Source organism: Bidens hawaiensis, unplaced genomic scaffold (assembly GCF_021521415.1).
Source record: "Bidens hawaiensis isolate Kalapana, Puna unplaced genomic scaffold, B.hawaiensis_p1.1 tig00004931_1, whole genome shotgun sequence".
Taxonomy (NCBI): Eukaryota; Viridiplantae; Streptophyta; class Magnoliopsida; order Asterales; family Asteraceae; genus Bidens; species Bidens hawaiensis.
The window spans coordinates 656,101-669,427 of NW_027491311.1; the positions used below are offsets into that span (position 1 = coordinate 656,101).

Below are 13,327 nucleotides of genomic sequence, written 5' to 3' on the forward strand. Positions count from 1 at the left end.
GAGTGCAAGGATAACAATATCTACACCTGCTATGGAGATTGTGTTAATACTCTAGGGAGCTACAATTGTACTTGCCCGCGAGGATTTGTTGGTGACGCAAGAAACGCAAGTGGTTGTCAACACATCGTCGGTCCAAAAATTTCTCCAGCCTTGTATGTAATTATAGGTAATTCTTTCATGAATATCTACTAATATATCCTTTAACATAAATCTTTTAATCTTTACTATTCTCAAAAACTATGCTCTTTTATTATAAACTAGCTTTTGAACCCGTGTATTACACGGGATTTGCTATATAATAAAAATAAATAATGTACGTTATTTGAAAGAAATGAACATAATTAAAGGTAAGAAGAAAAAAAATATATATGCTACAAATAATAAAGAAGTTTATAATCTCAAATTTACAAATTAGAATGAGATAACCCATTACAACAATATACAATATTTGTCAAAATTGTTTTGACTCATTACCCGTAGATAACTATAATGAATTAGATTAGGGATTAGAAAATTAGAAGGGAAATTATAATTTATTTGTCAAAATTGTTTTGACCCATGACCCATGGATATGTAGGACAAATAAGATGAGGAATTAGAGAATTATAAAGAAAATTATAACCCATTTATCAAAATTATTTTGGCCCATGACCCATGGATAAATAGAATGAATGAGATGAAATATTAGAAAGGAAATTATAACCCATTTGTCAAAATGGTTTTGCCCATAACCCATGGATAGATAGAATGAATGAGAAGAGAGATTAGACAAGAATAAATGTGAAATTACCACATCAACTTTATTATTTTCTTTTATTAGTGAAGTTAGACTAGATAGATTGTTGATGCTATTGACAAACGTACTCGTACAACTTATCAAACTGTGTGGTGTGATTGCGAGTCGAGAATGAATTCAATCGGTAGAAACAAACTCAAAAAAAATTTGTTAACGTCCAAAATACAACAAATTAACAAAAATACGCATTGCAGTTACGAACCAATGAAAGTTTGGTTGGTAGATGGTTATGGTGTCGAAAGTAAGGCAAACCAAAAATTCTTCCACACCTAAATACAACAATTCAACATATTTAAAATATAAAATAATGCGGCGAACAAAATAAAACGCACGCGTTGCAGTTGCGAACTGATACAAATTCGTTGATTCTGGAACCGACACTAAAAAACATGATAAAGAACTCACATGTTGTGCTTGCTAACTAACGTGAATTCGGTTGGAAGGCAAACCGATACGAGTTCGGTCAGTATCGGGTTACAGCAACGAAACTAAAACAATAAGTTAATTCATCCACACTCTTAATACAACAAATTAACATAATTAAATAAAAAAGATCACGGTGAAAACAAAATGTATGCGCGCGTTGTGACCACGAACTGACGCGGATTCGTCCAGAATGGACGGACAAGAAAAAACAGTTCTGGCAAAAAAACCGTGTGTTGCGACCGCAAACTGACATGAATTCGGCCGGAATCATTTGATGATATAGGCCGGTATAAAAAAATCCACACTTTACCAATTTAAAATAAAAAAGAAGTAAAAAGGCTGACAAACCACGTGGACCGTCACGTGGTTGCGTCGCAAAACTTATCAATTATTTTTTATAATAATTATCCGATATCTAAATCCATGTTTTTTTCATTTTCACATCAACTGTAGCATTGGTTTTTGCACTCTTAGCAATACTCTCTGGAGTCGTCATTTGTGTCGGTTTGAAAAAGAGAAATTTAATGATGCTTAGAGAAAAGTACTTTGAACAAAATGGTGGTGTGCTTCTTAAACAAAAGATCAATGTGCAAGGAGCTCATGAAGCAATGACTCTGTTTAGCCCGGAAGATCTTCTAAAAGCTACTAATGGGTATTCTCAAGAGCATATCATCGGTCGAGGTGCCTATGGTGTAGTATACAAGGGTGTTTTGTCTGATATGCGTGTAGTTGCAGTAAAGAAGTCTAAAGTTGTGGACGCGACCCAAGCAGAGCAATTCATCAATGAAGTTTTGATCCTTATGCAAGTCATCCATCGAAACGTGGTAAAGCTTTTGGGTTTTTGCTTGGAAGAGGAAGTCCCTATATTAGTTTATGAATTCATCTCCAATAACACTCTTTTCCACCACATTCATTATAGACAAGGTGGAATGAGTTGGTTATCATGGGAGCACCGTCTGAGAATAGCTGTCGAAGCTGCTAGTGCACTAGCTTACCTTCATTCAGAAACTATTATGCCAATAGTACATAGAGATGTCAAGTCTAGCAACATATTATTAGATTCCAAGTATACTGCAAAAATTTCTGATTTTGGTGCATCAAGGTTAGTTCCCTTAGATCATAAGCAAGTAACTACTCTTATCCAAGGCACGCTCGGGTATTTGGATCTAGAATATTATCATACTAGCGAACTAACAGAGAAAAGTGACATGTATAGCTTTGGGGTGGTCCTTGCAGGAAAACAGTTGAGCATGCCATGCAGTTACAAGAAGAAGAAAGAGAAGTGGAGCTTTATGCGGCAAGTATTGGGAAAATGCCATGGTCTCAGCAGGTGGAGCGGTTGCCTGATACGATCGATTTAAAGTTGAAACCGTCATTGGAGAGTCCGCCGACTGTTGAATTGAAGGAGCTCCCGAAACACCTGAAATATGTGTTTCTGGGGGAAGGAGAGACTTTACCGGCCATCATCGCTGCAAATTTGGAAGACGAGCAAGAGAAGGCGTTGGTGGAAGTCCTGAAAGAGCATAAGGCGGCGATTTGTTGGACTATAGCTTATTTGAGAGGGATCAGCCCATCCATTGTCATGAATAAAATCATCACCGATCCCGAGGCAAAACCCACTCATGGTGCACAAAGAAGGTTGAATCCAAATATGCGGGAGGTAGTGAAGAAGGAGGTCTTGAAGTGGCTGGATGCATGTATCATTTTCCCGATCTCAGATAGCACGTGGGTAAGTCCGACACAAACAGTTCCAAAGAAGGCGGGTATTCAGATAACCCGTAATGAGAGAGGTGAGGAAATCGCCACCTGACCGGTAACCAGGTGGCGGATTTGTGTTGATTATAGAAAGCTGAATGCGGCAACATCTAAGGACCATTTTCCATTGCCGTTCATCGACCAAATCATCGAGAAACTTGCAGGTCAGAAGTTGTATCGTTTCCTAGATGGCTATTCGGGGTACAATCAGATTGCTATTCACCCCGATAACCAACATAAGACCACTTTCACGTGTCCATACGGTACTTTCGCATTTAGGCAAATGCCTTTTGGTTTGTGTAATGCCCCGGCCACCTTTTAGAGGTGTATAATGAGTATCTTTTCAGATGTGGTCGGGGATTCACTTGAAATTTTTATGGACAATTTTTCGATTTTCGGTTCATCTTTTGAAAACTGCTTAAATGAATTAACTAAAGTTTTAAAAAAATGTGTGGAAACGAATTTGGTCTTAAGTTGGGAAAAGAGCCACTTTATGGTTCAAGAAGGGACGGTTTTAGGACATGTCATCTCCAGTAGGGGGATTGAGGTTGACTGGGCGAAAATCCAAGTCATATCTAATTTACCACTGCCTACTAATATAAAAGGGATAAGGGCATTTTTGGTTCATGCTGGTTTTTACCGACGGTTCATTAAGAATTTTTGTGTCATATCTAAACCATTGTGTAATATGTTATTAAAAGATGTGCCATTTGTTTTTAATGAAGAGTGTCTCAATGCATTTAATGTACTTAAAAACAAATTGGTTGAAGCCCCGGTCTTGTTGTCACCTGATTGGTCACTTCCATTTGAAATTATGTGTGACGCAAGTGACTACGCGGTCGGGGCCGTGTTGGGTCAACGGGTGGATAAGAAGCCCGTTGCCATATACTACGCAAGCAAAACCCTTTTCGATGCTCAAATTAATTATACCACTACGGAAAAGGAGTTAGTCGCGGTAGTATATGCACTTGATAAGTTTCGATCTTACATTTGGGGGAGCAAGGTAATTGTTTTTTCAGATCACAAAGCAGTCAAGTATTTGATGGAAAAGAAAGACGCGAAGCCGCGCTTGATCAGGTGGATTTTATTACTCCAAGAGTTTGATGTGGAGATCCGCGACAAGAAAGGAAGCGAAAATGTGGTAGCGGATCATTTTTCGAGACTTGCGGGACAAGAAGAAGAGGAGAAAGACGAGAGGGCTATCAATGAGTCTTTCCTGGTTGAGCAATTGTTTTCTGTTTCAACTTTGCCATGGTATGCTGACATTATTAATTTTCTTGTTGCAGGTACAATTCCAGAGTTTTGGCCAAAGAAGAAGAAGCAACACTTTCTCTCGCAAGCAAAGCACTATGCATGGGAAGATCCGGATTTGTTCAAAGTTGGAGCGGATCAAGTAATGAGGTAGTGCATACCAGAGGAGGAGATGCGGAGTGTTTTGTATCATGCCCACTCTTTACCTTGTGGAGGCCATTTCAGCGGCCAGAAGACGGGACATCGAGTGCTTGCATGCGGAGTCTATTGGCCTACCATATTTAAGGACGCCGCTGCGTTTGTGAAAAATTGTGTTAGATGCTAATAGATGGGGGGGGGGGGGTATTTCAAAGAGGGACAAGATGCCCATGTAACCAATCCTCGTTGTCGACATCTTCGATGTTTGGGGGATTGATTTCATGGGCTCGTTTCCTAATTCATTTGGTAATCTATATATCTTGGTGGCGGTCGATTATGTGTCTAAGTGGGTAGAAGCAATCGCCACCAAGACGAATGACCATACCGTTGTTTGTAAGTTTGTCCAGTCTAATATTTTTTCACGTTTTGGTGTTCCCCGCGTCATAATTAGCGATGGAGGTTCACACTTCAAAAATTTCAATTTTGGCAAATTACTTAAACAGTATGGCGTAAACCACCGCATTGCCACTCCATATCACCCTCAAAAGAGTGGGCAAGTGGAGGTTTCCAATAGGTAAATTTAAGAGATTTTACAAAAGACGGTAAGGCCCGATCGAAAAGATTGGTCTAATAAACTAAATGATGCTTTACGGGCTTACCGGACCGCTTATAAAACACCTATTGGAACCACCCCTTATCGGTTGGTTTACGGGAAGGGTTGTCATTTACCTGTCGAGCTAGCCCATTGTGCGCTATGGGCAGTTAAGAATGTTAACCTAGACTATGAGTGTGCAGGTAAACAAAGGAAGTTGAATATATGCGAGTTGGAGGAATTGAGAGATGAGGCTTATGAATGTGCGTCCTCATATAAAGATAAGATGAAGCGAGTTCACGATGCTAAGCTAAGAAGAAGGACGTTTGAGGAAAGGCAACGAGTGTGGTTGTATAACTCAAGATTGAAGCTTTTCCCGGGCAAATTGAAGAGCAAGTGGACGGGACCTTATCAAGTCAAGAGAGTTGGAAAGTTTGGAAAGGTTGAGATTGAAGACTTTGATGATCATCTGAGGCAAGTGGTGAATGGTCATCGATTGAAGCCTTACTTGGAGGATGCGGATTTGAACAAAGAAATACACGAGTCGGAAGTTTGCTTTTTGGCAAACGAGCCGACATACTCGGTTGATTAAGGAACCAAGGAATGTCGAGCTGTAGACATTCAATTCAGCGCTTACCGGGAGGCAACCCGGCATTTGTAAGTTTTATTTTTGTATATTGAGTCTAGTTAGCTAATAGTTTTCCTCAAATCATGCAGTGTATAGCAATGATTGAGTACAGGGAAGCGAGCACATACGTCGCTAGAGGGAGCCCCATGTACGTACATGATTGGTATGTGGCGACCGAAGCGGGCGATGGAGGAAATTAGCTCAAATAACACACAAGAGATTCATTTTTCAAGCTGAAATAATAAAAAATTGGTTTCTAGAAAGTTGCATTTTCACGTATCGCGAAGTTGCCAAAAAGTCAAAACACTAGTCAAAGTCAATGGTCAACAGTCAACGGTCAAACTTGCATCTTCGCGATACGCAAAGATGCTCGGATCTGACGAAAATTTTTTATAAAATCCAGATTGCACCATCACTTTCACCCTATCCTTTCTATCTTAAACCCTATCCACACTTATCAAAAATCCGGCCACCACCACCCGTGTCGTCTCCGTCGCCGGTCGCCGCCGTCACCACCGTCATTTTCATTGTCTTTTCTTTTCAAATACATTTAGCCCGATTGAAAGGTATGTGTTTACATTTGTTTGCAATTGGTTTATTTCGGGTTTGAATCGGGCATTACAGAGATTGTTTATGGGTATGGAATGCATGTTAGTGGGTTGATGTTTAGACGGGATTTGCGGGTATGGTTGAAATTTACGGGTAATTGATGACGTTTTTCCAGTTGGGTTTACCGGATTGTATGAAGTTTGTTCGGAATTTTATAAGCTTATTCATGTTTTTGTGATTGTTAGAGATGTGTTTTTGAGAATGGGTCACCGGAATAATTTTCTGGCGAATTTTCGAGTCGAGGTCTGAAAAAGTTTATCAAAAGTTTGTGAGTTTGGGACGGTATTTTGCTAAGATATTGATGATGTCGGGTGTTTTTGAATAATGGAAAGTTTTTCCGACAAAGTAAGATTGTAAAAAGTTTTTGAAAGTGACAAGTATTTGTCGGTTTGTTGGATATTTTGTTGGGAATGATTTGGTTACGTTGTGTCTTTGCACATGCAAGTTTGAGGAATTTAGTGTGTCTATTTTATATTGGGAGTTAAAAAAAAATTATGATTTAGATGTCGCCCGGACTTCCTTGGTATATTTATTTGCAGATGTCGAGGAAACGGTCGAAACAATAACATGTGTTTGTCAATACTTCTCAGCAGTACACGCGTGCTGAGATTAGATACGCTATTCGTGACATCGAGGTTTGTTGGGCTGCAGTCGAGGATATTACTTGGGGAGAATACGAGGACCACATTATTTTACGGTTTCTCCCTGGTACTCCTGAGTATGAGTTGTTTGAACGTATTCGTGATTTGGAGATATTCCGACACCGGACGTTTGATTGGGAGGTGTTGGAAACTATTGGTCAGGTTCCGAGGCTCAATAGGTTGTTACCGGGGCGTTGGAGAGATATTTTGAGCTTTGAGCGGAAGCAGTACGAGGAGTTGGTGTTCGAGTTCTTCTTCACTTTCAGGTATAATTCAAAGGATTTTGATGAGCCCTACGCGGTTAGTTTTGAGTTAGGAAGAGAGTTATTTTAGTTCTCGGTGCCCCGGTTTGCGGTAATTGCGGGTTTGTATACGCCACACGAGGTTGAGGCTCCCGTGTTTCGGGAGAGTATTAGGGGGTTTACCACAGGGTCGACTGCTTCTCGGCCTCACTGGATCTCGACGACTGAGTTGGCTACGTTTTGGAGTACTATTGGTTATGGTGCTCATTCGAGTAGTGTTGTCGCTTCACAGATTCAGGACCCACTGCACCGATATTTACACAGGGTGGTTGCTTCTACATTCACGGGACGACATTCGGGGAAAGATAAATGTAACAATCTTGATTTAATGTGTTTGATGTCCATGATTGGAGGTATGAATGTGAATTTGGCTGCATTATTGTTAAGTTCATTTAATAGGGGTGGTTGGAGAGCGAGTGCGGCCACGACTTAGTTGGCGTTGGGGCCCATGATCACGAGGATTGCTCAGTCTCTGGGTGTATTTGGACGTTATCCGGAGGAGTATTTTACGGAGGGGCCAGATACTGATGTTGTGTCACTTGATGATGCCCAAAAAGCGGGCATTATGACTTATCGTGATCTGCTGCGGAAGGCGGATGCAAGAGTTGAAGGTAGTTCGAGAGGGCACCGTGTGGAGAGGCCACCTGCCCAGTCACGTCGGCGACAACAGCTGAGTCTACCAGCAGCACAGCACCTGCAGCCCATGACATTGGACTACATGTCCGAGCAACAATTATAGATGCGGGATGAATTGCATGGGTATCGAGACGAGTTCCTAGAGTACAGAGATGAGTCGCGGGGTTACTTCAGAACCATGTTTGATCACTGGCATATTCCACTGCCAGGTACTTTGCAGCCGCCGCCTACTACTGGTGGCTTTGACATGGGTGGTTCTGGGTTTGGTGCTGGACATGTGTATGGAGGAGGATATGGTGGATCTGGTGGGTATGGAGCTGGTGTTGGAGGATCTGGGTATGGCAGTTATGGACAGTATGGGTCAAGTGATTTTTATTATGCATGTACTGGAGGATCAGGAGCTGGTGGAGATGGTGCTGATGATGATCAGGAGGATTATGATGACGAGGAGTAGGAGTTGATGGAAGCAGCTGTCCCGATCAATATTTTGGGTTTTTATTTTATTTTATTATGTTTTCATTATTGTATGGGTTGTACTGATATTATTATATTGCTTATGGATGGTTTGATTGGGACATTTGATGGGATTTGTTCTTGTGGGTGGTTGCTTGTGTATATTTTGTATTTGAACTTTGTGGGTGTAGTTCACTATAAGCCCTCACGAGACCATACTCGTCCAACCGGGCTATCGGGGTGTTTAAAGGGCTTGTTGCATACGCTAAATGCAACCGTGATTCCTACGAAAGTGAGTTAGGTCTTTTAACATTTTTACTCGTTTAACAAATTTGGTTATGAAATTAATTAATAATATTTGGTAATTTAAAATTAATGGTTTTGCAAACGGTTTAAAAAACCTATATTTTTAACATTTGTGAGAAGTGTGCTTCTACATGTTTGAGAGTTTGCAGATTTTGTTTTGAGAGTTGAAGAGGTGAGTTCACCGAGAGATCACCGAGGGCACGAGAGTTGCACATGAGAGTTTTATTTTCTATCAGGTGATTTCGTTTTCATAACCTTAATTGTTTTATTAGTATTTGTGTTAAAAGTGTAATTGTATTTGTGTATATTTAATTACCACCATCACATTAGGCCCGGTTTTAAAATTGTTGAAGTGAATTTTAACCCCGTCCCTATTTTATGTCATAAATTTTAAACATTGAGGACAATGTTTGCCTCAAGTGTGGGGATGGGGGAGAAATTGAAAATTGAAAGTTTTTAATGTTCCTTGAATTAAGAGTTTTTTGCACAATAATGGAAAATGATAGAAAAATCGGGGGTTATTTTTCAAAATTATTATATAATATGAGATAAATAAAAACGGGAACACACTTAATTTGGGATGTGTCGGTAGGCTCAGCCTTGAGAATGAAAGGATTATTTGGATGTAGATTTAATTGAAACTTTAAATACTTGATTTTTAGTGGGAAATGTCTTCAGGGTTTTGTTTGTTTAGCTAAGCTTGTGTAAGGACTGGAATGAACGATTAGGCTATACTCAAGCCTTTCTATTAGATTTGATCACTAAAAATATATTTTAATATGAATAGTCTATAGTACAATGGTTGGATAGGCTTAACATTAGAGTATGCTAAATGGCTTGTGATATAAACATAAATGAAAAAACTGCTAGTTAAGTGGTTAACACTTTATAGGCGTATGGTTTTATGGCCTTAAATCCTGTATTGATGGGATGCCCTGGGGAACGGAGACTATGGGTCGGTATGCGATTTATCATCTGGTATGCGTAAATCCTAAGTGGATTTATTCATATTAAAAAGAGCTCAAAGAGCGAACCCGCAGTTTATCTGCCAATTTATAAGTCAACAAACATGATCACAAAAAGTGCTTTATAAGTACAAATTCACTACTGACTTGATCATCCACGCTGTTAGTCTTATGGGGTCCCCGTGCTCGCATCTCATTACCAGTAAGAAACGAACCACACGGGATACGTCATATGTAAGCCTTACAAATGAATTCGTGCCTACTCACGTATGGTGATGGACTTCGGGGTATTGCTTGATAACGGGGGTATGTCATGTAGTGGGGGCTATTTACTAGTTGGTTACCTAATTGTACCTTAATCATATCTAATGGCCAATTTGGTAGACTTTAATACTTAAGTTTGGGTTTTGGTTCGATAAAAATATCCAAGATTGTCTTAGCTATTACATATGGGCTTGAAAAATTGTACAAATGTGCAAAATTTTGATCGTCTTTCTTAAGTTTTAAGTCAAGTTGGGGTGGTCTGGTCGGTAAAACTATAATGAAACATGGTAAGGCGGCTTCAGGGCTTTGAGGTGTGGGTTCCATTTTAATCATATGAACTAATAAAATTGTCGCACCTTATTTTTCCCGGTAAGTATTGAGACATGGGTTTAAGTGGACAACAATATCGGCAATCGTGGTTTTTGTGTTGTTTGTGCTTAATTAAGATAATCTGTGAAGTATTTTGAGAATGATCTCTGATTCTGATTCCATTGCAAAATCTTTTGCGGGACGAACAAGGATAAGTGTGGGGATGTGATGGTTGGGTAAAAGTTAGTTAGTTTTATATATTAATTAGTTATGTTTAGTTAAATAATCGAATGAACATTGGTACTTCAAGCATTGTTTACGTGTTTCAGGACATTGGAGGCTATGAAGCATAACGAGGATATTTACGGGCTTGGAACGATGATCGAGAAGTGAGAGATTGGATGTGCACGCATCACGAGGCATTCAAGAAAACAAAAAAATAAAAATATGAGGTTTTACATCCTCGCGATACACGAAGATGCAAAGATGGGCAACTTCGCGATAAGCGAAGTTGCAGGATGGCGGCCGCGACTATTTTGTCCTTCGCGATACGCGAAGAAGCATGCCTGGACATCTTCGCGATACGCGAAGATGCTTAAGTCGGCCAAAAATTTAGTTTTGCCCTATATGAACCCCTTAACCTCCCCATTCGGCTATTATCGACTTCCAGAGGCAAAAGAGGCTGCTTAGGACGATCTTCCATCATTCCAAGGCTTCCGGTTCATCTCGGGTTTGCATGTTCATTAAGATAAGTGATATAATCGATATGTCGATGCTTGGCTAAAGTTCTTTGTTCATTCTAGGCTAGGTTTTTGTGTATTTTAACTTCTGACCAGATTCTAATACTTAAGGTTTATGAGCTTGATTGAGTTATTGCTTTGGTCTTGCTTAATTATTGAGTGATTATTTAAACAACTTGTGTTTGGGATTATTAATTGATGCATTATTTGTTTGGTTGTGTTCATCAACATTTAGGGTTTGAGCTCTTGTGTCATTGATTAGTTATCATCAAATATTGTTTCTTCATTGGTTTTAACAAACATAAGTTGGTAATTAGGTAAACCGAGTTCAATTGTGTTATTAATTCGGCTAGGGTATCGTTTGACATCACAATCAAACTATTAGATCAAGGGAATCTGGGATTAAGTTGAATATCACATTAACCGAACCTAGAATGAATGTTTTCATTAATATTGTTTGCAAAGTTTTTAAGTAATAATTAAGTTTTAATTAAATATCTTCTAAAAACCACTTGACATCGTCTGTCCGCCATACTTAATTAATTAATTTGGTCATATTAAAATTAGCACTTTCCTTGAGTTCCTGTGGAGACGACCTTATTTACCCGTACTAGTTTATAGGTGTTTAAGTATTAATTAATTGTTTTTGAGTAAACCACGACATCCTACGTCAGTATGAAACGAAACGACTATGGGACGAGACCACAAGAAGGGCAATCAAGCAAACATGCACGTCCGACAATAAGAATTATGCTATAACCAGTTTAGATATGAAGCAAGACAGGTACAAGGGACCCTTGCCAAAGTGCGATAAATAAAATTACCATCATGTGGGAGAATGAAGACTACCGGTATGTGAGAAATGTGGTAGAACTGGGCATTATGCCCGAAATTGCAGAGCAGGTGTAGAAATTGTGAACCGACCAACCCAAGCAACTCAAACTCGTCGCCCACAACCACCTAAACCTCAACCAATCCGCCAACAACCTATCCAACAGACTTCAGCCACAACAACCTACCGTGCCTGCTATGAATGTGGCAGTACAGAACATATTAGTAGAAACTGCCCCAAGTTGAATCCAAGAAAAATTACTAGACCGAACCAAGCATCAACTTCAAATGCTCCTAGAGGACGCGCATTTGTTATTGGGTCAGGAGAAGCACGACAAGACCCGAACGTGGTGACAGGTACATTTATAGTCTCTGATCATTATGCCTCTGTATTATTTGACACGGGTGCCGATAGAAGTTTCGTTTCCACTAGATATCCCTGGGAAATATGCCAGTTAGTGAACTAACAAATCCCTATATTATAGAACTCGCTAACGGTAACTCTATAACTATCAACCAAATAATCCAAAATTGTTCCATTATTCTAAATGACCACCCATTCCTTATTGACCTATTCCTAGTAGAGTTAGGAAGTTTCGATGTTATTGTCGGCATGGATTGGTTAACCAAGTATAAAGCAAAGATTGTGTGTAATGACAAGACAGTTAAAATTCCCCATTCGGATGGTGAAATGATTGAGGTACAGGGACAGAAGTCCGGTTTGATATTACCTCTCGTGTCTCATCTCAAAGTGTTGAAGTGCTTACGCCAAGGGTGTATGGCGTTTCTGGAAAACGTGACCATAAAGAACCCTGATGAGAAGCACATAAAAGATATCCTCGTTGTACGTGAATACCCCGATGTCTTTCCCGACGATTTACCTGGATTACCATCGAACCGACAGGTTGAATTCCGTATTGACCTAATCCCAGGATCAGCCCTATTGCTAAGGCACCTTATCGATTGGCACCCTCTGAAATGCAAATTATCCAACCAGTTACAAGAATTATTAGATAAGGGTTTCGTAAGTCCTAGCTATTCTATTTGGGGAGCACCGGTACGTAAAGAAGAAAAATGTAAGTTTTAGAATGTGCATTGTTTACCGGGAATTAAACAAAGTTACCATAAAAAACCGATACCCTCTACCACGAATAGACGACTTATTTGACCAACTTCAAGGAGCAAACTATTTCTCGAAAATTGGCCTCCAATCCGGTTACCATCAAGTCAAAATTCAAGAGGAAGATGTCTCTAAAACGACGTTTCGAACTTGTTATGGTCACTATGAATTCCTAGTTATGCCTTTCGGACTAACTAATGCACCTGCAGTTTTCATGGATCTTATGAATCGGGTCTGTAAGCCATACGTTGACAAATTCGTTATCGTATTTATAGATGACATTCTGATATATTCGAAAACCAAGGAGGAACACGAGCATCATTTACGAACTATTTTAGAGTTGTTGAGGCAGAAGAAGTTGTATGCCAAGTTATCATAATGTGAATTCTGGCTACAAGAGGTACAATTTTTAGGGCACATTGTTAATCGGCACGGAATCCATGTGGACCCTATCAAAATTGAAGCCATTAAAAATTGGCAAGCCTCAAAGTCACCAAAAGAGATCCGTCAATTTTTGGGACTAGCTGGGTATTACCGGCGCTTTATTGCTAACTTTTCCAGCATA

At 39.7% G+C, this 13,327-nt stretch overlaps 1 pseudogene; it reads left to right on the forward strand.

Annotated features, from left to right (window-relative positions):
* LOC143628367 (wall-associated receptor kinase 1 pseudogene) lies at positions 1-3,032 on the forward strand (annotated as a pseudogene).
* Positions 3,033-13,327: the final 10,295 nt, after the last annotated feature.